The sequence below is a fragment of the Rhea pennata genome, chromosome 2 (genome assembly GCF_028389875.1).
Source record: "Rhea pennata isolate bPtePen1 chromosome 2, bPtePen1.pri, whole genome shotgun sequence".
Taxonomy (NCBI): domain Eukaryota; kingdom Metazoa; phylum Chordata; class Aves; order Rheiformes; family Rheidae; genus Rhea; species Rhea pennata.
Genome location: NC_084664.1, coordinates 115,325,763 through 115,346,864, shown reverse-complemented (window position 1 = coordinate 115,346,864; position 21,102 = coordinate 115,325,763).

Sequence of the window (21,102 nt, the reverse complement as noted above, 5' to 3'; positions counted from 1 at the left end):
CATTCTTTATTTCAGTCGTAATTGAAACACACAATTTGTGATGCTTTGTTATTGTTGGTTATCATTTGTGTTCTTTATTTGTGCATCTAAGGCTGCAACACTGGATCTGCTTTCACATTTCTACTTGTTTAGGATGAATGTGAACATATTTCACCCAAGACAGGGAAAGTGGCCAGGATTAAAGATGATTACGTATAAAGTATGTGGCTAATAGCCGCTGACGGAGGTTCAAAAGGTTTCCTTTTAGTCCTGCAGTGTACCATGCCAGTCAACAAAGGCTAGAATAGTGGCTGCAGCCCCCAAATGCCACTTACTAGAGAAGTATACAGCCTTGAACAAAACTAATCGTCCTCAGGCCAATTTCTTCACTGGGTCTTACTATATCATGCACTGGAGTTGGGAGATCTCAAAATAACCAAGAGGCAGCAAATTCATGTGGCCAGACTTTGATATCCATAGCTAAGGAAAGACCTCATTTCATATTTATTCACCTCAGCATAAGATATCAAGGATACACGAACTCAGTAAGTGTGTTCAGTTCAGCCTAATTTCTCTGTGCCATAGCATTTGCTTTGCTTTCAATTCACCTTGTTTTCAGCGGGAGATCTTTCACAGATAGGTTTACTGGAGGAGTTCAAGGACTGAAGTCCTCCCATAAGCCCTGAGTGCTATATAACCCAGAGAGTGTGATCTTCCACCACGGCACAGGACTCGCCAAAAACATCGCAGCTGCATTTGCCTGTGAAACAGCAAGCTTAAGTTTAGCCACTCCATAGATATCTGCAGCTTGATATGCAACTCCTTTGAAGGCCACATTGGACTTAAAACTTGCTTTACTTGTACTTACCTTTCCCCTTAAGAAAGACTTCTAACTCCATGGAAAGTGCTCTGGGGCTCAAGTGATAATCTGACACATGGCAATGGACAGAAGAGCAATCAGGGCTAGAAAAATTACCAGATTTCTTCCTCACTTGGGTACCATACAGGAAACCTGTCCAATTTCCTTCCCTGCTTTTTTGCAGCCTCGCACCTCCACGCGCTCCCTCAACAACATCATGGGGACGTGTTGAGGTGGAGGGGTGCAGCCTGAACCTCTCCGGACATGGCTTGATGACAGGACTGCTGAGTGCCCAGGCCAGCTCTGGGCTGCGGAGGCAACCCTGGCGCCTTCTGCTTAGGGAGCTCGGTGTGAGGTGCCTAGCAATTTTCTGGCATAGACTCCATGAAACTGAGATCATGTCTACACCGGGAATCCAGTGTTTGGCAGAGTAAATTAGCCCACATGGAAAGCCAAGCTGCCATAGCTAGGCTGTTTTCAGTGCTGGCACTCAGTTATTTAGGAATAAGTGTTAGTTAGTTAGGAAACAGCTGTATTTCAGTGAAGTATGGCATACAAACCCAGAGCAACCCAGGGTGGCTTTTTTCAAGTTACCTCCGAGGAGGCCTTTTGGTACCTAAATACACAGTTGGTTTTCCACTCAGGAGCTGCTGGAGAAGATTTTCTTTCAGCAATGCAGTCCAATCAGATAGGACAGAATCAGGAAGAACCATTACTAAATTCAGAAAATAAAAGTAAGATGATATAAAGACATGGCTACATTGGTGTGCTAAGGCAGCCAGGAAACTAGCCAGTTTCATAAAGCAGAATATTTTCTTGACTAAATAATTTCACTGATTACCCCTGGTAACTCTACCAATATCCATAACACCTCCCCAGCTTTTAGCTCTGACATGTGATCCAAGAGAAACAAATGAATAAAACCACCAGCCTTTGCTACCAAAATCCAGGGTCCATCTTTAAATCTCTTAACCTTTTTTCCAAAGATAAGATGGGTTGCCTTCTCTCAAAACCAATAAGCATTCAGCCCCTCTCTTCAAGCACCTTCCTTCATGAATAACTACTCACTGTGGGAATTCCCTACGGGGCTAATCATTCTGCTTACAGAAGGGACCTTGCCTTAGACGCTTTATGGATAGCTGGCCTTTTTAACTGGGAGAGAAATGCAGTTTCAGCCCTAAAATGGCTGTCCCTCCTTCTCATCTGTTCCACATAGATATATACCCCTCCTCATGTTAGTGAATTCTGTATTTTTTTTCCTTTTAGATTACCTCCTCCTTGGGGCAGGGGTTGTGTCTTGGTATGTTTCTGTGAAGTTCATATAATCAGATAGCTCTGATCTTGACTGGAGCCTCTTGGCACTACTGTAATATAAATATTATATAACAGTTGAGGAAACACCACGTCCTGACTTTTGGGAACTCTTTTTTTTCCCTCCACTCAGCATGTTACTCCCTTTGTTCTCAGAGGCAGTTGCTACTGCATTTTGTACATACAAACACCCATGCAGAAAGAGCAAGACATAGGCATTTTGCCTCAATTTTTTTAAAGAGTTATTTGATGCTCTTATGTGTTGCCCAGGGTGATATGAATCAGTGGACAAAATTTGGATCAAAGAGTGAAGGGGTATGATAAATGCCACTGATCAACATCCAACTGTAGCCTATGTTATATGTATTTATACTACATCCAAAAACATCCATTAAGTGAACATTTAGGTTGCAAAGTAAGCACTGAAAAGTCAGAAAATGAAAGAATAAAGTTTGTCTTCATCCTGTACTCCTGAAAATTTGCACTAGGAGACAAAACAAGAAATTTTAGGGGAGAGAAAAGGAAAGTTCTCCTGTTTTGGATCTGATCTTTTTTAACAATTCCAAAAATGTCATGGTCTTACTGTTTCTAACCCCAGCTACAGGGATTGTCACAACAAGTCCTCTTCCCTACGGCTAAGGCCTACAGTAAACAATAAAATTAATTCTCTCATCATATTTGCTGCTTCCCATCTCCAAAGTAGCTTTCAGGTGTTGACTCCTCCTTCAAAACTGAGGAAATGCATCAACTAAATTCCTTCTGTCTGACTCCATCTACATGTGGTTCTTGTTGCCCAAAATGCCCAGAAAAAGTATTTGCTCTTTCCCTAGCACTTCATGGTTCCCCCTAAACCCTCCTAACTCCTTTTTTCCTAAACCACTTTCTTCACTGGTTTATTTCCTCTGTAAATACCCAACTAGAAGTGAAAGTGCATAGGTACCAGATCCATTGCTCTTATTGCCTGGGATGTACTTCTGGAGATCTAATGTAATCATGTGTCAAGTGAAGCCTGCTGCAAGGAAAGGGGAGCAATTACCACAAAGTAGCACCAAGAAATAGGTAGGACACACTACAGTGGGAATCAGGCCACTGAGAGCCCTGAATTTCCAAGCAGAGAAACCGCACAAGACTAGATTAACAGGCCAAAACCCAAACTGTATAGAAAGATGACTGAAGGATATAATGGCAAGAATATTGATATGACTGTGAAAAGACAATGAGAAGTAAGAGGAACATCACAGAAAATAATAACTGAAACACTGTAAAAATTGACCCACCACTGAATGAGAAAGGAAGAAAATGAAACAGATACTTATGAGCTCTGCTTCAACATAAACTTTAAACAATTTTAATGCTAAGTAAAAAAAAAAAAATAGAGATTACTGGAAAAAAAATCTACCTAATACCTAAAGAAATGTCTCCTAGTAGTAAAGATGAACAGAGAGTGTAGAAACAAAATCTGACCCAAATGTGGTCAGTACACAGGGGTACAAGTGTACTGGGACAAGTACACGGACTCATGCCAAAAGAGTTCGGGAACTGAGATAGGGCTGCTTTCGTTCACCCTCAGTCTCTGCTCCCAGGAGAGGTTCTCCCTCCTGACCCAGGAGAGAGACTAGCCTCCCTTTAGCACAGGCCTTTTGCCTTTTCCCTGTCAGTTCTGAGAACGGATCTTTTCCAGCATATTCACAAACACCCAGGTCACTATAAAGATCTCAGGATTTTAGCTGTCTTTCCTCCAGGACCACTAACTTTTCTTGCAGTGTGAATAAACTTTTGTGGTAATGTGGGACTTGTGCTCTTCACTTCATGTAAAAGCAAAGGACTCATTTGCTTTCCAACCAATAGTCCCATGGCCTATTGCAACACTATCCATTGCTCCTAGGAAGTGTTGATTTACCTCAGTCATGATCTGTTTCCATCTCTGTACTGCAAATATTCTACTGCTGCCCGCAAAGCTGGCAAATTGAAATAATTTCAAGGGATTTCTTGCACCTTCTCCCACCTGCTGGCCATTATTTTGGCATGTGCTGTTAGCCCAGTGTGTGCAACATCCTGCAATGTTTTGCTGGACTCTTCTGACCTCCAGCTCCTCTTTTATAGTAATTCTGGGTTCTTTGTATCATGTCTAGCATGCCATAGAACAGTCCACCCTCTATATGCTTCACTGTGACAAATCCTAATGTTTTCTTAAAGGATTAATTTGAAATCTGCCAGTAATCACTTCCAGGCTGTTTTGATCACAATCACAGTCTTATCAGGTCTCAGGTAGCCTTCCAAACTGTAAGACCCACTCTTCAGTCTGAGATCAGCCTCCGATGCTCCTATGGTTTTTCCTTCCTTTTTATTTTAATAACATTCCTCTCCTGTGTTTCATTTTTACATGAAGTACAGTAACTCCTCAAATTTTTAAAATGTAGTTTCACAGTTAGACTTTGCTTTCCAGCTTAACTGCAATCTGGCTGACGCACCACTTACTGTTAGAAGTAAGGCTGCCTTGTGATTGCCCCCACCGCTTGCAGATACAAAAAGAAGCACTCCCTAAACCTTCTGTAATTGTGTCCTGCATTCCCAAAGCATTTTAACTCTTAGAGGACTTGCCTCTGCTATTTCCTGCGCTGAGAGTATTATTTTTGTTGCTTTTTACTCCTGATGTCACATCATATTGAGTGGCCGCTGTGGGTCTGCCCACACCATACAGCCCACAGCTGCGAAACAGGGACTTACTGAGAAGCAGGGGAGGTTGTCCAGGGCAAAGCTGTGATAGTGCTTTACAGCTAGGGTGGACATACCCTTGGCTCGTTCGTTATTTGCTGTCTGATCCCAGGTGGCTGCGTATAACCATACAGCTTTCCACAACGCCCCGTCTGGCCTTCCTTGTATGGGAAGCTCTGCTCTTCAAGGCCTAATCTTCAGCAACACGCAGTGTCCTGGAAATATTCAGAGGTTTCAGCAGCAAAGGTTCTTCTAAATACAACACAGGTTGTTTTTACTTTAAATGCTGACTTTAAACAGTACATAATTTAGCCAAAATCAGACAGATTTATGTAGGGCACAACAAAAGCAACTCTCAGTACCAGTTTTCAAGATTTTATGACCACCTGTCTTGGAATAACTTCTGGATTCTGTTTTGGATCATAAAGTGTTAGTAACTGAATGTGGAGACTGTTCCCAAGGCCTTTCTGAACTACCTGTCTGTGATTAATCGTGGACAATTCTGAACGATTGTACCTTTTCACCAACCTCCATGTTTGCACAGTGACTAACACAGTGATGTCAGTTCTCGCTAATGTATTTGCCAATTAGGAAGATTTAGTATGGTAACTGAGGACAGCAGAGCTTTGGTGGCAAATCTGTAATTGTCCAAGTCAAATATCTGAAGACGTGGCATCAGAAAAAGCGCTCTAGGTTTTACCACCAATATGGGTCTGACTGTGCATCTTACTGCAACACTTCAGTTTGTATCACATCAAGACACATCAGTCACGTCTTATTATGTCACAGCAAATCATTTTCTGGCTCGCCATAATACTTAATCAGCAAATCCAATGCCATGCACCATGCTCCAATATATCAGTCAAGCAAATGCAATCAGGAACTTTTCTTTGAATGAGTACAATGGACTGCCACTATTGGTAGTACCTCAAAGCTCATCCAAGGTCAGCGTCCCTTTATGCGATACCCCTGCAAACACTGCAGGAGGCAATCACTCCCCCAACAAACCTGCAAACAGGACCACGGCCCTCCATCCCATCAGCCCAGAGCAGCTCTCAGCCAGACTGACAGACTCACAAATGCCAAGCCCGCCAAACCAGGCCGAGATATGTGCACCACCGCTAGTGTGTGAAATACTGCAAATGATACTTGGAGGTGGCAAGCTTCAGCTGCCTATGTCAAGGCAGTAACCCCGTAGCTTCTGTAATTGCCTCTGTACAGGAGTTCATGTTCAGCCGTACCTCCCTCTGTGAAAAAGTTGAGCTGCAGGATAAGAGCTTTCACACAACCAACTGCTGCCAAGCAGCAGATTAGCAGGTAATCAGGTGACTGGTCCTACCTTCGCCAGCTCCCAGAGTCTTGCTGTGTTGAGGGCAAATGCATGACGTGTCAGAGTAGGCGCATTAAGGGCACAGGGAGATGGCTGAGCTGTAAGGCTGAATCAGCGGGGGGGCGAGAGGGATAGGTGCAGCCTGGCTTTGGAGACTGGCAGCCGGAAAAGGATGAAGGAGGGTACGCTGTAGCCCCGGTGTGCGGGGCTATCACGTTCAGTAGAAGGGGAAGAGGGGCTTTGGCAGGCCTGTGCACGGCCCAGCCTCATGCTTATGGTGCTCATGCACATGCGAAAGGGGTGAAAATTGCAATTTCATTGCGTTCAGGATGATGCCAGGTAACCCATACAAGCACCAAACACTGCAAGCTGTCTGATCCTCCAGTATGGATAAAAACAACAGCATCTCAGGCTGGCAAGCTATCAGGAAGCAATGCCAAGTCCAAACGGCTTAAAAAAGAATCAGCCATACCAAAGCCACTGTGGAAGTTTTACTTCACGGCTTTTTAAAGTTCATGGTTTTATTTTCATGCAGCAGAAGACAGCTACTGGCTTTCATATTTGAAGAAAACTTAAATCCCAGTGAAAGAAAGGGTCCTGCCTTATTCCTTTATATATATGCACATACGCTCACTGTACATACAATTACTGTAATGAGAGACAGTCGTATGCTTTGGCCACTTTATGCCAGCTACACAGACACAAAGAAACTGTCCGGGGAAATAACTTTGACAGAGAGGGGCTTGTCTGGCAGCATTTATCTCTGCATTCCCTTTTCCAGACCTCCCCTCCTCCTCCACTCCCAGGCTGATGGCGGAGGAAGGGATTAGGGAAAAGAGGGAGAAAACCAGAAAGGAAGCATCCCTGGGGAATTCTAACCCTGCAGCTATGCGCTGCCTGACATTAGTCCCGCAGTACTAGGGATGAGAGTTACAACAGCACTGTGAAAAGGATAAACCTGCCCCTACCAGGATCCAAGAGCGGAAAAATAAACCGGCACCCAGCACTTCTGTGACATTCCTGAGCTTTACGGATCACTCGCCCAAGTCCTCACATATTGCCTCCCTCCTCACAGCTACGCAGCACTGCCACAGCAAATCCACAGCTCTTGGACAGCTGGTGATGGCTGGGATTTGGCCCAATATGTGATATTATTTGGGGGGGGGGGATTGTTGCATTTTTATGTTGACTCACTGCATACAATGGGCCAGTGTTGCCATCACCACGTAACTGTCATAGAAGTTTTTAAATTATTATTATTATATTTATTCTTTTCCTGCCACCCTGTAACAAAGAAAGGAAAATCCAGAACAGGACATGTGTTATTTAATATGTGTCAATGTCAGAATGCAGGCATACTTTTATTCTTTTGCCTTTTGCAATGAATGTGTGATACCTGATATATTAGGTATTAATAAAGCAGACTGCTTTATGTTGTTTATATTGGTAATATGATTCTGGATCATATCCCCAGCTGAGGGGGGTAGGAATGTAGATTTTGCTTTTATATTATTGCCCAGCCATGGCTGATCAAGTATACAATATATTCTCATGTTTGTGTATTACTTTATTTTTGATTGACTTTAATTAGAACCAGCTCTGTATAGAATAAGTGAATATATAAAATGTGGAAAGGAGGAAGCAATAGCTAAAAGGCACAGAGAAGGAGAATGAGACAAAATAAAATCAAATAAAGAACCCAACAGGATTGTGCAGTTTTGCAAATTACCAGGAAATTTACAGTACTTCACGTTTAACTGCTGTCACCAATCCCACCCCTGCCTGCAGCACTGGTGTGTCTCATACGTTTGCATAACAAGAGACATCAGTATCATCCCAGGTTGAAGATCTCAGTATGCATTAACCAAGGGATAATATCAAAAGGGAAATTGCAAAATAGTGATAACGTATGAATGGAAAGCACTGTTTTCTCTTGATTATATGTAAATAACAATGAAATTTAGAGACCGTGAACAAGTTCAGATAAAATAAGGCTTTCCTGAATTTTTGACACACAACTTTAATTATACATGAGAAGTTGTGTACTTTCCTCCATCTTTCCTTACACACATACTTTCCAGTTTCACCCAAGTTTTGTCCTGTGCTATAGTCTGATGTCAGTGACAAAACTCAGGTGCCATCAGGCAGCTTCCCTGTGTGCTGTTTTGTGAAAAATTTCAGTGTGTTTGAATATCCAGTGTTTCTCAAGAAATGACTAATACTTCCATTAATTTAGTCAGCACTGGCCTTAAATCGCTTGCTCCTGGACAGGAGATCTGATCACATAAACGACTCTCAGTGACTCCTGGGTTTGTCCTATAGAGGAAAATAGTGACTGGCCTGCCTAGAATGGCAGCGCTTGACGCCTGTCCTGCAGGGCTTTTGCCTAACATCTGGGGAGCATCTACTTCTAAGAAAGTTGGAAAATGGTCCCTTTCATCAGCATCAGATCCCATTGTATTCAATGAGAGCTGCAGGTGTTCTGTACCACTTGGGGCCAGGCCCTTCATCATAATAAAAAGGCCAGATTTGAGCTGGAAGCTCTGTCATTAAAGCAGCCTGTAGTGTATTAGTAATCTGCTGAACCTCCTAGAGGCCCAGAGAAACCTTCTGCTGTGTTACTGTTACTTTAACTCTTTGTGATTTTGACTTTGACTCTTTGTGAACAGTGAGGATATAAGAAGATGCTCATTAAATTCCTGTCACATCCCTTCTTTGAGTTACCTGAAGACTGATAGACTCTACAAAACATTTCTTGGGACAGCAAAGTAAAAGGAGCTCTGTCTGTGTGAGACAATGTTGACTGTCAGAAGTGTCCTGACTGCGTGCTGAGCATCACAATGTTGTTTAAGATGACTGACAGCCTTACCCTTCATTTTATTTTATATCAATTTTAATTTTTTGAACACCTGAAGATGTGTATGAGACCATCTAAGCCAGTTTTTAGTATATCCGATTAGCACACAGAAGTCATTTCCTGCTGTTCCCTTCCTAAGAACAGAGTACCATTTCATGGAACGGCAAGGAATTTAACACTGACATGGGGATATTTCTGCTCTAGCTGTGGAAAATGCATTTAAAGAAAGTTTTTTTTTTTTTCTGAAGGCAACTTGAGGGCTTATGTTCTTACTGGATAACTTCAGAGTGGAAACACCAAGACATTTATAGAAGGGAGCAGTGACTGGCTGGAGACCTCACGCTGCTGTCTTCCCTGGGCTGGTAGATCCTACAATGGACACTGAGTGGGCAGAGGATGTTCTTGCAGTGCTTTCCTCAGTGCCTTGCACTTCAGGCATCTGCTAACATGGCACCAGTGTGGACACAGACGTGGCTGAGGTGTGATATGATCCAGCACTGCCAGCCTATGAGGGGCACAGATCAGCATGGCACATTGTTGCTATGGGGTCAGTGGAGGGATATAAAGGAGGAAAAAAAAGGGGGGTTCATTACCCAGGGAATGCTAGATGCAATAAAGAGTCTGGCCCATCATGTCACATTTATTAAAAGCAAAGTATTGGATCAGAAAGGATGTTCGAGTTGGTTCAGCTAAATATTAGGATATGACCCAAATCTTCTATTCAGGTGAACATACGTATTTACTCTCCTGAAAGTCAAAAGATTTAGTCAGTCAAGATTTGAGAAAGGATTTTTTTTCCAGGAGTAGGTAGTTGTTTATTTTCTGTTTCAAATTTCACATGAGTCTGTGCTTGTTGGATTCAGTGAAGGCTAGAAATTATAACCCCAAAGATCTGCATAGTGTCTTGGATAATCTTCAGATGAGGTTTGGAAAAGCTTCTGAGAAACATCCAAACATCTATAGCCAAACTTCTCAGAATTTGCCAATCTCTGTTATTGGAATATTTATCCCTGTCAAAAGCCTTGACTTGTACGACTCAGAAAAGGCCAAGAGTTTTTCATTCCTTTTTCTTTTCCTTTTCCTTTTCCATCTCATGAGATTCTGCACGTAATTTTATTATAAGCCAGAGGCCACATTACTGTGAGCTTCAAGAAACAATTAAGGTTGTGGTCACAGCAACTTGCAGAAAGTGAGATGAATTAATAGCATCATGTTATGATTTGATAATGATGCCATGTCACAAGTTTAGCACAGTGTCTCATGAAATCTATTTTATACTAAAAATGGACCTGAAAAAAAAAATGCAAAACAATCGCAACCTCTGAGATTTGGATTCCACTCCAACTCTTTGCAAAGCCAATAACTCTGTAAGAGGCTATGCCAAAATCCTGGATCGGAATCCTATCTATTTTGGGATCATATCCATCTAGATCCAAAACTTTTTAAATGGGGGCCCTGTCTCTATTTTCTGAACAACTCAGCAGTGTGAAACAGCTAGCACTGAGCTGTCATTCATTCACCGCAGGTAATCGATGTGTAGCACTGTCTTGAGTTGGATCTTTGGCGCCAGTGGCTGGAGATGTGAAAGCAACCCCAACCCTTGCGGTGGACACCCTCATCAGCAGCTCTGCCAAAAATGAGCTCCAATGGAAGTTCTGCATGTTTGCATACTGCTAGTTATAGTCCTCTATAGGGTGGGCAAAGTTTTAAGGTCAGGGTGGTTAAAAAAGGTTTTAAGACTGCTGGTGACTGGAGGCTTAAAATGGCTTTCCCACTACAACAAGCACTGCTGCTCATTCTGCTAACAGACTTTATCTAGCTTATTTGACAGAACAGCTGCTTTTGGATGCAAAAGCAGCCAGTCCAAGACGAAGGAGGACACATGCGGAGTTCCTCATGTGGTCGAGATATAACAGCATCCAAAACATATAATGTCACCATGCATGAAAACGAAGTTCTTTTTTGCAGCTACCATCTCTGGCATCAGAACATAGGTTTTTCCCTTCATCCTTTTGACTACAACTGAATACTATTCTAAATGGTTTGAGGGGGGATTTCTTCGCTTTATGTCATGCATTCAACTCCTGCAGAAAGTCCTGGAATTGGTTGGTTAAGGCAGTACTCCCTTCTTCCGTCCAGGTCTCAAAGTTACTGCCTGGCTTAGAAACCACATAGTTCTGTTACCCCTCTGCAAGCTTTCACCTGAAAATTGCACCCTGGCTGATATTATCAGGGGAAGAAGAAACACTTTAAAAGAGTGGGACAAGGGAGCACATTCTTCTCTTATCTTTGTTATTTTTTTTTTTCTCCTTAAAAGACACAGGAAAATAGAGCATAATAGCCGGGGGTGGTTGTGAATTACAACACGCCTGACCTCTGGGGCAGCCTGGATCCCGAGGAGGCCTCTGGGATCTCTAAACGCAAGGCTCCCCGCTCAGCACCCACCGCTTTGTCTGTGCTTCCTGTCCCTGCCCTCCCTCGTGCTGCCTTGTGGCCTGCCCTGTCGTGTCAGCACTTCAGTGTTAGTCCTCAGGTTGGGTTTTGTTTGTTAAGATGTATGTCCGTTTCCAAACGCATTGACAGAAGACATGAATTACAAATATTATGATGCATTAAGCTGTGAAAAGACAATGGTTAAATAAGAGAGCTGAACGGCCGAGACCAAAGAAAATAACTGGAATTCCATCAAAAAGAAAGATGAATGAACAGAACTACACTGACATCTGCTGGTCCGTACATCAGCGCGGGTGTTGTTAGAGTTAGTGCCACTGAAGAGTGCCACAGCGATGGAAAAAAAATGATACGTTAAACTCAATAAATCCTTCAAACATACCTGCTGCTTCTACCATGTTTATCCACCACCTACTGCCCTACTGCGCTCTTGGGTCATTTATGTGGGATCTCTGATGGAAGAATTTCCTATATTTGTACAAGAGTAGGGGTTTTTCCCATTTTTCTGTTTCTTTTTCCTTTTTTGAGACATGACAAAGTGTTCAGATTACTGTAGCTCAGAGAAGACTGCTGGACTTTCAGAAACCCTGCACAAATGGCTGGTGCACGCTTGCACACCGGCTTGGTATTGCTTGCACACCTAATCCAACACGTGGGACACCCCACCCCTGCAGTACCTGCACTGTGCACGCACCCGGTAAATCTAGTAATTCCAGGCTGCATTGGACTTGCTGTGTAAGCACCGATCAATTGTACGGTAGGTCTGATGTGTCCTAGATGCAACAAAAAAACTCCATAGCCTTTAGGCATGTGTTTCTGTCCAGGAAATCTTGCAGAGAAATATGGAAGCCACTGCTTTCAGAGTTTCAAATGTTGGCAGATAAAAAATTTAAATCTTGTTTTTATGAAGATACATAATACTTAACTGCTGCAAAGTATAATTCTGCACCTAGAGGAAAAACAGTCATTGGAAAAGGAGGTTATTACATTTATCAGGAAATACATACACAAGAGAGCTGTAACTTTGAGTGTCTTAATGTGCATTTATCCACCTTTACAAATTTTCCAGGGGCCTGCTCTTTTTTTATAAGCACTGAACTCTTATCTTCTGAAGATGTGAAGAGTAAAATTGATGCACCAAAAATCATCAGTCCGTTTAGATTCATATATATTAGGAGATGTGTGGGGGGGAGGAGGGAGGCTATAAAGACAGTGGTGAATTATTATTTTTCCTTTAATTCAGTGTTTCCTCCATGTTTTACACATTTTGATAAATTATCACAGTCATTTATTAAAGCACAATCCTTACAATTAAAGCCAAAACAAACACTGTCAAATCTCAATCTGAAAAAATGTACAAATCTATTTAGCTGTTTCTCAGAAAGAAACCTCCTCAAAACACCCTTTTTCCTTAAATGGTAACTTAACAATGGTTTTCTGTTGCCTTTATTGAAAAATAATGAAATCTGATTCACTTGCAAATATGCAACCCGCACCCTTACTGTCTTAATCCTGATGACAAGGGGGTGGGGCTGGACCATCTGAAAAGGAGCTTTTCCTTTCCCTCCCAGATCACTGCTTTGGGATTCCTCTGGGTGGATTATGATTGTTCTGCTTTTACTGTATGCAGAGCATCTTCTTTGCACATCTAAATGCTAAAGCAAAAAGATCTCATTATTGCAAAGTGTGGGGTAAAGAAGAGACTTATATTCAAACATGAAAACCCTGACATTTGTTGGAAGTCACTGTTCCTTAATTATTATCAAAGAGTCAAAGGAAGCAGCTAGATGAAACAATCAATACACGTTCTGAAACACATATTAGATATAAATTGATTAGAACATTTTTGGCAAATTCGAGTTATTAGTAACAACAATTAAGTCCATTTCATGAAACACTCCTAAGAAAATATGCTTTAGGCTTACATTGCTCAAGCAAATTCACTCCATCACTCACTGTCTCCCATACCTTAAAGGTCCACACCTTTAAGTCAGAAGACCTAAGATACTTCACCAACTTAGCTTATCAAAGAGAAGGTTAAGAGGTAATTCGATCAAATACCATTTGTATTTCGTGGAGGAACAGAAAACTGATAGGAAATTTTCAGTCTACTAGGCAGAAGCATAACAAGAGTAGGAAAACTGTATTAAATCTGGCAAGAACAGAACCACAGAGAAGAGGAGATTGGATGAGCTTGTCACCTCTCTGTCTTCAGAAGCTAATGCTGACCTCATTATTCAGAAAAAGGGTGCAAATTATCTTTTCCAATAGTGTTAGGGTTTGAAGGGTTTTGTTTTAAGTTTCTTCCCTTAATGGGAATTGTATTGTGCTAAACATAGAGATTTTACACCTGGAAAAAAGGCTACTCTGATCATCTGACATTCTGCACAAATTTGGCCAAAAGACTTACCAGTGTAAACTTCTACTTTGAGATCAACAGCTGGTCTTCATTTGAACTGTATTGTTTTTTTAAAAATTCAATCTAGATTTGAAAACATCCAGTAATAGAAATTCTACTGAAATAACAGTAAACTGATTCAACAATCAATTACTTTTGCAGTTTAAAATTTTTATCTTATTTCCAGCTTGATTTTTTTCTATTTTGTAGACTTACTTACATTCTTGTTATTCTTTCGTCTGGCAGACTGCAGAGCCATCTATTACTGTGTTTGCATTCTTTAAGAAAGTACTAGCGGTCTGTGGTAAACTGTCCCCTCACTCTCTTCTTTGATAAGCTGAAAGGATTGAATACCTTCAGTCTTTCAAAGCAAATAGTATGTTCCATGTCTTTCATCATTCCCACAGATTTCCTCTAAGATCTCTCCATGTTTTCAATATTCTTCCTAAAGTATTTTGCATTAGCAGCTGGCTAACACGGACAATTGCCAGGGCTCCACTGATGTGGCGTAGCTAGGTAAGCCACAGAAACTTGGCTGTTGTTGAATAGCCAGTTGTGTGTGAGCCAAAAGTGAGCTTTACCTTTAAAATAGTGCAGCTTGTCTCATTCTTTTGTTTAGACAAACGAGATTTCTCTCATTCAGTCTTAATGAGTTACAGAGATATTATTAGGCCAGTGTGGACAAATACAGTACATACAGTAATCCTCGCAAATGAAAATCGATCATTATGCATCTGAGTGTTTCTGGCGGTACCTCACATCTAACTATACAAAAGAAGTCCTGAGTTTGCAGCGAAGTGATGGCAACATATGGATTCTCAAAAACAAGGCAATATGTACCACACACAAACATCTCAGGAGATAAATGTGCCTCCAGTGGCTGTAGAGCTATTTGCTTAAGTCTCTTCAGTTTGAGTACCCTGGTGATGCACCGTGCTTGGAAACTTCCCGTTGACTTCAGTGAATGCAGATAATGGCCCTTCTTTGTTTAGTAAAGCTAACCATGTCAAACACACAGCATTTGCCCTGTGTTTTGTACTACAGTATTCTACAGGTTTTTGAGTTCATTTTAAATTGTTTATTATAATCCACTGATGCCTGACCTCTTTTGACTGGCATAATCCTGAAAATGTTCTGATAGAGGTGTGAAATCCTAATAATGGGTTCCATTTTCAGAGCCTATTACGTGTTGCCCCTAAGGGTCTTTGGATGATGGGCTGAAAAAGGGGTATCTGTGTTCTTGACGACTTCAGGCAATGCCTGTCCTTGAGATGCTATCTCAAAAGTTGAGATCAAGCATAGGCAAGCGGAAACTCTGATGAGCAGTATTATAACCATTAAACTTGCTCATTTTATCAGAACTAGTGCCTGTTGACTTTCAAGGTACCATGCATAGATTATTACATAGCCAGACTCTTTTTTGGATGAAGGTTTGATCAAAAATAACCTTACATCTTACTCAGGGATGTGTTTTGCATTCCATTTCATTAATACAATAGTTATAATCATCAGAAAAGGGGAATTTCCCAGACCATTTGGTACCTAGTTCATAAATAGCAAAAAACTGAAATGATAAATGGACTTGTGGATTTTTGCAGTAGGACAGGTATGTTAAGCTGCACTGGCAGCTTCGTTAAGCATGTCTAATAACAGAAAGAAAAAAGAATCTCATGTACTGTGTTGAGTCCACAAATGAAGGGAAAATAGGCTTAGGATTAGAAACCCTTCCTAGCTCATTTGAACACTCTTGTCTCTAGCTCAGAACAGCACCACACCCTCAGTTTCTGGGAATAAATCCATCAATGAATGAGAGTAATTTTTCAATTTGCAGCAGTTTTGCACTTGTATAAAAAACACTATGGCAAAGACTGGATTTTATTATACTCCTGAGCATGTTTTATAACAAGAGTCTTCCAAGTTATGTCCATGTAGAACATCGTAACAGGTGAGACAGAAGGCTTGTACCCTCACAAGGAAATCCAAAATACAATACAAAACTCAGCAGAACAAAGTGAACACTGGCAACCATGAATGAGAAGCATGACAAAGTTGTTTGCATTCACACTCCCGTGGCAAATACAGAACAGAAGCGAAAATATATTTATAGGATTCCTATTTCTTCTGCAGCTTCCTTCATGGGTTTACTTTACTACCCATGGCACCCATCCTTCCAGGGAAATCACCCAAACAGGACATGGCAAAAACCACAGTGAGACTTTGGCTGGACATCATCACTCCCTGGACGATTAGCCGTGACATGTAACAGTGTACCCTGGGAGCTGACCTTATTACACAGAATAAACCTGGTGTACTGAGGGCACGTCAAAAGTGGTGCATATGCAGATCCACAGCAGAATGTACATGTGAAATGGCAGTTATTACGCTGGATAGTCTGCTTTTGGTCTCTTCAGTATTGTCAGATCTACTTAACTGTTGCAGTACATGTTGCCCCAAGACCTGTGAGTTGTACAGCCATAAAAAGGAGAAAATTCACAAAGCTTCAGACAGCTAGAAGGCAGAAATGCTGTGCAGAGCAGGAGCAACTATTTGGAAGGTAAAGCATGGTTTTGATAAAAACTTAAGGATGCTGCAGAAATGCCTCAAAGGACGCTGATGCCTCTGTGCATCATCCAGTTAGGAGGATAAACACATTAAAAGCAATTACATTGCTCCAAAAAAAATCTAAGCCACAGAGCACCTGCAGTCTCAAATACACTTTGTAGTCCTGGGATACTACTAGTTTCCAGAAAAACATGCTTTATTTGAATACAGTATATGATCTGGGCAGGCAACTCTAGATCTGTACACATCTCAGACAACATCTGTTCCATACAAGCAAAGAGGCATTTAACATTTCTTCTCTAATTTTGATATTGAAAAAAGCCAGTCCTCATATCGCTATACTTTATATAACTGAAGTGTGCACACCTTGATGGTCTAGTTTACTTGTGAAAACACATATCAGGGCAGCTGCAGCCTTCACTCTTTTCATTGTTTTATTTTTCTCCCATAATTAAACTAATCCATGTCAAAGGTTTTTGAGAAAAAAACAACAAACAAACAGAGCAGTCCCTCATAGGAGAGTGGAGAAATAGTATGGCTTGCTAGGCTCTTACGAAGTGCCCGTTCCCAGGCTGTAACAGTTGTCCTTCAGCAGGCAACCAACAAAGTGACAACACAGTGGGACAAAATAAACGTGTGGTCCAGCAAGGTGGCATTCTGGTCCCTGCTGATCCATCTGCCACCTTCCTGCTTTTCTTCCTCTGGGGTAACCACAAAACTAGGTGATACTCCATGCTCCCGGTTCATGGCCCAGTGGCTTTTCCTTCTGTCGCCTGCTGGGCCTCTGTCAGAATGAGAGGTTCCTGCTTGCAAGGGTGATATTTTATGTACCAGAGCAGTGTTACTCTGGATACACACAGCTCTGCATAAGAACATACTCTGCACATGCATGGCTAAATAAGGATTTCAATTAAAAAAAAGAAAAAAGCTTGTAAAGTATTAATTTATTACAGAAGAAAAATATATTGAAGTTTCAAGATCAAAATAAAATATGCTCAAAATTCATAATCAGTATATGGCTAATTCCTTTTTTATGAAAACCATACAGCACAGATTTGCAAAACATTCACTTCTTCCATTGACACCAGTTGGAATTATTAGGTCAGAGCCTTTGGAAATCTTAAATCTGCAAAGAACATTTAACTTTCAATTAAACTGCTAGCTCTAGTTAATTAAAAGGACAGTCTAGTCAAAAATCATGCTTAAAATATTTTCCATTCAGTAGAATACATCTCTGAATCCCATAAAACAGAGTAATAGTCATTCTGAAAAGTGACCAGTCATGAGATTCCTTGAAATGTTTTTTTAGTTTGCTGAACTTTTTCATGACACGTGCCTTTGTTCTTTCCAGAAATGAGAAAAGGAAACATCTAACATTTTTTATGGTTTGGTTTTGTTTTGCTCCGTTTTCCCCTTTCCCCTTTCTCTTCAACAGCAACACAGAGAAGAGGGCAAACAGAATGAATAGGAAACCGAAGAAAGGAAAATTGAAAAAACAAGAACTGAAAAAAGTCAAATAAGAAAATATTTTCATTTTGAAAACAAACTCATATAAACGGTTATCTGCTCCTTTGTAAAAGATGAAAATAAGATTATTTCATGTTTTGACATTTTTTATGGATTAAAAACACCTTAGAAATAGCACTTACTTTCTTTCAAATCAGATTTCTGATCCTTTACATAGATGTTATTAGAGGAAGTGACAGTATTTTAACTGTATGTGCAAACAAAAGGGAAGTTTTTAAAATAAAACATTGTAATTTGTCACTTTCTTATTTTTCCAACTATATAGATAGAGATAAATTGTTTCCCATGTATTTAAAAATGCCTTTTTAAAACCTGACCAAAGCTTAGTCTGAAGCAAACCTTATTTGAGGGTTAAAAAACAGTAGAGACACTGAATTCATCACAAGAATTCCTACGTGGTATTGCACGCCCATGACACATTAATATTGCAGATTTTATCTGGAAAACAAGCTGAAGTCTGGGTGTCTCTTCGAATCTGTCAGAAATGAACCGTCATTCATTGTTAAAGGATAATTAAAATAAGGCAGCTAGCATAGTCCTGCAGTTAAGAATACCAGACCAAGAATCAGAAGTTCCAGATTCCAGACCCTTCCCTTCCATGGGTAGCATAATGTATTGTTTTTCCATGATTTATTTGCGTTGTGAAAGCTCTTAATGACCCCCTGGTGACACAGAAAGAGAGAAGAATTTGTCTATGACACAGACAGCTCTGAAATGCTGGATCTTCTGAGTTTTCGTCCAATATTCAGAGAGACTACACTGTCTGTTTTAATTATTCTTGAAATGTTGATTTTTCTGCTTCCTTTTACAGGATAATATTAAAACCACAATTAAGAGCATTTAAAGGAGAAGTCTAGAGACTTGTGTGTTCCAGAAACTGCCACATTGGATACAGATAGGAAATGCTACATTTTGAGAAGAATCAAGCTATTTAACTGTTATGAAACCATACATACAGCATGAAATTGGTTTGTTCCTTCCCTTCCCTCCCCTCCCCTCCCCTCCCCTCCCCTCCCGTCCCTCCCTTTTTGTTTCCTTTGCCTATGCTTCTACAGTTAATTCATTTCTGTGATGTGCTTTTTTGTCTCTAATTTGCACACCTGGCTATTCCTTAGGGTCAGTCCAGGGATTCCACCTCAACAGATGATTTGGGGATTTTTAGCAGAGAATGTGTTATTGTATGTTATGAATATCATCCAGGCTTTACTTTCAGTCCTCTTTTCACCACACTGTCTGTGTTCCTTTACCTATATAGACATTTCAAAGTAAGTTGTTCGACAAAAGAGAAAAGTCAGAGTAGTAAAAGGCTGTCCACAGACTCGCTGCCCAAAGAAACATCTATTTGCAGCAACAAGACGCAGATCCCACAGTGCACTCTTTTAGAGGACAGTCAGCTCTTTCCCAGTAGCTTTGGTTTTAGCTGGAGGGGGGCAGTAACCTCACAAAGTTTTCGCATCCTGGCCTGGCTCCCTGGTGCTGAGAAACTCATAACTAATTACTGTGACTTCAAGTCTTAACTTGACCAGCTGTGTCCAAGTAAGGACACCATAGGCTCCCAAGTGCTGTAAGATCTATAATTCAACTTCCATATAAAAAAGTCAATATTGGACAAAAGAATGACATTTAAAAATCATAAAATAAGTAGCTTGGTATTTACCTAAGATGCTCCTTTCTTCCCATAGTTTTATATAAAAGGTACTGCTCTGTTTATATTTCTCTTACATTTTTATGAGTGGAATAATTCTTCTTCAGCTTTAGATGATGTCTGCAAAAGGAATAAACATGACCATCATGGAAAGACAGCAGAGGATGGGTAACCTCTGTATACACTGAATTTTTTATGCCCTAAAAGAAATTAGAATCTATACAACTTGTGGTTTTCTCTCTATTTTGAAATGGCATTTTGAAAAAAATTATTCTGTCAGTTGGTATAAAGAGGCAATCAGAAGACAACACTTCTGGTTTCACTGCACCAAGTCACTTTGCCCATGTGTGAGCCAGCACATGGAGAATCACTGTAAATCTTGCAGCAACAACCTCAAGAGGAGCTGGAGGCACCAGGTGCTGTGCACTGGCCCGCAGAGGATCAGGCACCTGGGCTGCAGGGATGAAGGGTCAGTCAAGTTGTGCCTGCTTGCTGTGAGGATCTGAAGATCCTGTTTTCTTTGGTGCATTCAGTGAGCCAAGAAAAAAGTAGGACAACTCTTCATATACTAGATTTTGGCCTTACCATTACTTAAGCACAGATATAGCATTTTTTTTCCTCCTATAAATGATTAAGGAATGAGGTAAAGAAAAATGCCCAAGTTAATGAATAAGGTGTGCAAAAATTCTCTTTAACAAAAAAATGAGGAAATAAAGAAGGTGTTCATGAGCAAATAGGGCAATAAGAGACACCTGGCCAAATGTATCTGAAAGTGATGTCAGTGGGAAAGGCATTACCTGGTGTAGTCCGGTAGTGAACCAGCTGGGGCACTGAAGCAAACAAAAACAAACATAAGCGAAATCAGCCTGAAGTTACTGAAGATCAGGGTTGTTTTCCTTCTCTGTCTATCTCTTTCTGCAGGCCTTTCTGTTTGTTTGATGCATTTGGCTGCTTTTGCTTTCATTCTTATTTTAACTTGAGCTTCAAATATTTCATATTGGCCAACTAATTCTGAAAAGCTGTTATATGTTCTGATCATTATCTGATTCCCTTTTTTTTCCTTTCATTTTTCCCTTTTAGCTCCTGAAGGGCCACAACAGAGGATATTGTTTTACAGTGTAACAAAGTGTAACAAAGCATTGTTTTCTACAAGTCTCATTTCAAAGAGGGCTTGCTAAACAAGCCTGAGAGCTCAAGCAGAGAGAAAGGAGAGATGGTATTTAGATTATTATTTTAAAGATTTGATCTTTCACAGTTACTCAAAACACAAGGCCAGACTATTCAATTAGGCACCAAGCCATTTTCCATGGCTTGCAAATTAATTATTGAAACTTGATTCTGCCATTGATTCCTCATTTCTCCACACCTTTTTGCTCTAGATCCAGAATCAAGCACGACAACTGAGCCTGGGTCATTAGCTTTCTCAGTCCTTGAAGAGTCTCACTGAAGGCAGTGGCAGAAGCTTCCT